The sequence below is a fragment of the Oncorhynchus gorbuscha genome, unplaced genomic scaffold (assembly GCF_021184085.1).
Source record: "Oncorhynchus gorbuscha isolate QuinsamMale2020 ecotype Even-year unplaced genomic scaffold, OgorEven_v1.0 Un_scaffold_1879, whole genome shotgun sequence".
Taxonomy (NCBI): Eukaryota; Metazoa; Chordata; class Actinopteri; order Salmoniformes; family Salmonidae; genus Oncorhynchus; species Oncorhynchus gorbuscha.
In genome coordinates, this window is record NW_025746534.1 from 98,715 (window position 1) to 104,714 (window position 6,000).

A 6,000-nucleotide genomic window follows, 5' to 3' on the forward strand; every position below is an offset into this window, starting at 1 on the left:
ATCCTACCACATTATGGAACACACAGACAGCAGGGTCATATATCCTACCACATTATGGAACAGACACACAGCAGGATCATATATCCTACCACATTATGGAACAGACAGCAGGATCATATATCCTACCACATTATGGAACAGACAGCAGGATCATATATCCTACCACATTATGGAACAGACAGCAGGATCATATATCCTACCACATTATGGAACAGACAGACAGCAGGATCATATATCCTACCACATTATGGAACAGACAGACAGCAGGGTCATATATCCTACCACATTATGGAACAGACAGCAGGATCATATATTCTACCACATTATGGAACAGACAGCAGGATCATATATCCTACCACATTATGGAACAGACAGCAGGATCATATATCCTACCACATTATGGAACAGACAGACAGCAGGATCATATATCCTACCACATTATGGAACAGACAGACAGCAGGGTCATATATCCTACCACATTATGGAACACACAGCAGGGTTATATATCCTACCACATTATGGAACAGACACACAGCAGGGTCATATATCCTACCACATCATGGAACAGACAGCAGGGTCATATATCCTACCACATTATGGAACAGACAGCAGGATCATATATCCTACCACATTATGGAACAGACAGCAGGATCATATATCCTACCACATTATGGAACAGACAGACAGCAGGATCATATATCCTACCACATTATGGAACAGACACACAGCAGGATCATATATCCTACCACATTATGGAACAGACAGCAGGGTCATATATCCTACCACATTATGGAACACACAGACAGCAGGGTCATATATCCTACCACATTATGGAACAGACACACAGCAGGGTCATATATCCTACCACATTATGGAACAGACACACAGCAGGGTCATATATCCTACCACATTATGGAACAGACAGCAGGATCATATATCCTACCACATTATGGAACAGACAGCAGGATCATATATCCTACCACATTATGGAACAGACACACAGCAGGATCATATATCCTACCACATTATGGAACAGACACACAGCAGGATCATATATCCTACCACATTATGGAACACACAGCAGGATCATATATCCTACCACATTATGGAACACACAGCAGGGTCATATATCCTACCACATTATGGAACAGACAGACAGCAGGATCATATATCCTACCACATTATGGAACAGACAGCACGATCATATATCCTACCACATTATGGAACAGACACACAGCAGGGTCATATATCCTACCACATTATGGAACACACAGCAGGATCATATATCCTACCACATTATGGAACAGACAGCAGGATCATATATCCTACCACATTATGGAACAGACAGCAGGATCATATATCCTACCACATTATGGAACAGACAGCAGGATCATATATCCTACCACATTATGGAACAGACAGCAGGGTCATATATCCTACCACATTATGGAACAGACAGACAGCAGGATCATATATCCTACCACATTATGGAACAGACAGCAGGGTCATATATCCTACCACATTATGGAACAGACAGCAGGATCATATATCCTACCACATTATGGAACAGACAGCAGGATCATATATCCTACCACATTATGGAACAGACAGCAGGGTCATATATCCTACCACATTATGGAACAGACAGACAGCAGGATCATATATCCTACCACATTATGGAACAGACAGACAGCAGGATCATATATCCTACCACATTATGGAACAGACAGCAGGATCATATATCCTACCACATTATGGAACAGACAGACAGCAGGATCATATATCCTACCACATTATGGAACAGACAGACAGGGATCATATATCCTACCACATTATGGAACACACAGCAGGGTCATATATCCTACCACATTATGGAACAGACAGACAGCAGGATCATATATCCTACCACATTATGGAACAGACAGACAGCAGGATCATATATCCTACCACATTATGGAACAGACACACAGCAGGGTCATATATCCTACCACATTATGGAACACACAGCAGGGTCATATATCCTACCACATTATGGAACAGACACACAGCAGGGTCATATATCCTACCACATTATGGAACAGACACACAGACAGTTCATATATCCTACCACATTATGGAACAGACACACAGCAGGGTTATATATCCTACCACATTATGGAACAGACACAGCAGGGTTATATATCCTACCACATTATGGAACAGACACACAGACAGTTCATATATCCTACCACATTATGGAACACACAGCAGGGTCATATATCCTACCACATTATGGAACAGACAGCAGGGTCATATATCCTACCACATTATGGAACAGACAGCAGGATCATATATCCTACCACATTATGGAACAGACACACAGCAGGATCATATATCCTACCACATTATGGAACAGACAGCAGGGTCATATATCCTACCACATTATGGAACAGACAGCAGGATCATATATCCTACCACATTATGGAACAGACAGCAGGATCATATATCCTACCACATTATGGAACAGACACACAGCAGGGTCATATATCCTACCACATTATGGAACAGACACACAGCAGGATCATATATCCTACCACATTATGGAACACACAGCAGGATCATATATCCTACCACATTATGGAACAGACAGCAGGGTCATATATCCTACCACATTATGGAACACACAGCAGGATCATATATCCTACCACATTATGGAACAGACACACAGCAGGGTCATATATCCTACCACATTATGGAACACACAGCAGGATCATATATCCTACCACATTATGGAACAGACAGCAGGATCATATATCCTACCACATTATGGAACACACAGACAGCAGGGTCATATATCCTACCACATTATGGAACAGACACACAGCAGGATCATATATCCTACCACATTATGGAACAGACACACAGCAGGGTCATATATCCTACCACATCATGGAACAGACAGCAGGGTCATATATCCTACCACATTATGGAACAGACAGCAGGATCATATATCCTACCACATTATGGAACAGACAGCAGGATCATATATCCTACCACATTATGGAACACACAGCAGGGTCATATATCCTACCACATTATGGAACAGACACACAGCAGGGTTATATATCCTACCACATTATGGAACAGACACACAGACAGTTCATATATCCTACCACATTATGGAACAGACACACAGCAGGGTTATATATCCTACCACATTATGGAACAGACACACAGCAGGGTTATATATCCTACCACATTATGGAACAGACACACAGACAGTTCATATATCCTACCACATTATGGAACACACAGCAGGGTCATATATCCTACCACATTATGGAACAGACAGCAGGGTCATATATCCTACCACATTATGGAACAGACAGCAGGATCATATATCCTACCACATTATGGAACAGACACACAGCAGGATCATATATCCTACCACATTATGGAACAGACAGCAGGGTCATATATCCTACCACATTATGGAACAGACAGCAGGATCATATATCCTACCACATTATGGAACAGACAGCAGGATCATATATCCTACCACACTATGGAACAGACACACAGCAGGGTCATATATCCTACCACATTATGGAACAGACACACAGCAGGATCATATATCCTACCACATTATGGAACACACAGCAGGATCATATATCCTACCACATTATGGAACAGACAGCAGGGTCATATATCCTACCACATTATGGAACACACAGCAGGATCATATATCCTACCACATTATGGAACAGACACACAGCAGGGTCATATATCCTACCACATTATGGAACACACAGCAGGATCATATATCCTACCACATTATGGAACAGACAGCAGGATCATATATCCTACCACATTATGGAACACACAGACAGCAGGGTCATATATCCTACCACATTATGGAACAGACACACAGCAGGATCATATATCCTACCACATTATGGAACAGACAGCAGGATCATATATCCTACCACATTATGGAACAGACAGCAGGATCATATATCCTACCACATTATGGAACAGACAGCAGGATCATATATCCTACCACATTATGGAACAGACAGACAGCAGGATCATATATCCTACCACATTATGGAACAGACAGACAGCAGGGTCATATATCCTACCACATTATGGAACAGACAGCAGGATCATATATTCTACCACATTATGGAACAGACAGCAGGATCATATATCCTACCACATTATGGAACAGACAGCAGGATCATATATCCTACCACATTATGGAACAGACAGACAGCAGGATCATATATCCTACCACATTATGGAACAGACAGACAGCAGGGTCATATATCCTACCACATTATGGAACACACAGCAGGGTTATATATCCTACCACATTATGGAACAGACACACAGCAGGGTCATATATCCTACCACATCATGGAACAGACAGCAGGGTCATATATCCTACCACATTATGGAACAGACAGCAGGATCATATATCCTACCACATTATGGAACAGACAGCAGGATCATATATCCTACCACATTATGGAACAGACAGACAGCAGGATCATATATCCTACCACATTATGGAACAGACACACAGCAGGATCATATATCCTACCACATTATGGAACAGACAGCAGGTCATATATCCTACCACATTATGGAACACACAGACAGCAGGGTCATATATCCTACCACATTATGGAACAGACACACAGCAGGGTCATATATCCTACCACATTATGGAACAGACACACAGCAGGGTCATATATCCTACCACATTATGGAACAGACAGCAGGATCATATATCCTACCACATTATGGAACAGACAGCAGGATCATATATCCTACCACATTATGGAACAGACACACAGCAGGATCATATATCCTACCACATTATGGAACAGACACACAGCAGGATCATATATCCTACCACATTATGGAACACACAGCAGGATCATATATCCTACCACATTATGGAACAGACAGCAGGATCATATATCCTACCACATTATGGAACACACAGCAGGATCATATATCCTACCACATTATGGAACAGACAGCAGGGTCATATATCCTACCACATTATGGAACAGACAGCAGGGTCATATATCCTACCACATTATGGAACAGACAGACAGCAGGATCATATATCCTACCACATTATGGAACACACAGCAGGATCATATATCCTACCACATTATGGAACAGACAGACAGCAGGATCATATATCCTACCACATTATGGAACAGACAGACAGCAGGATCATATATCCTACCACATTATGGAACAGACAGCAGGATCATATATCCTACCACATTATGGAACACACAGACAGGTCATATATCCTACCACATTATGGAACAGACAGACAGCAGGATCATATATCCTACCACATTATGGAACAGACAGCAGGATCATATATCCTACCACATTATGGAACAGACAGACAGCAGGATCATATATCCTACCACATTATGGAACACACAGCAGGATCATATATCCTACCACATTATGGAACAGACAGCAGGATAATATATCCTACCACATTATGGAACAGACACACAGCAGGATCATATATCCTACCACATTATGGAACAGACAGACAGCAGGATCATATATCCTACCACATTATGGAACAGACACACAGCAGGATCATATATCCTACCACATTATGGAACAGACACACAGCAGGGTTATATATCCTACCACATTATGGAACAGACACACAGACAGATCATATATCCTACCACATTATGGAACAGACAGCAGGATCATAAATCCTACCACATTATGGAACACACAGCAGGATCATAAATCCTACCACATTATGGAACACACAGCAGGATCATAAATCCTACCACATTATGGAACACACAGCAGGATCATATATCCTACCACATTATGGAACAGACAGACAGCAGGGTCATATATCCTACCACATTATGGAACAGACACACAGCAGGATCATATATCCTACCACATTATGGAACAGACAGCAGGATCATAAATCCTACCACATTATGGAACAGA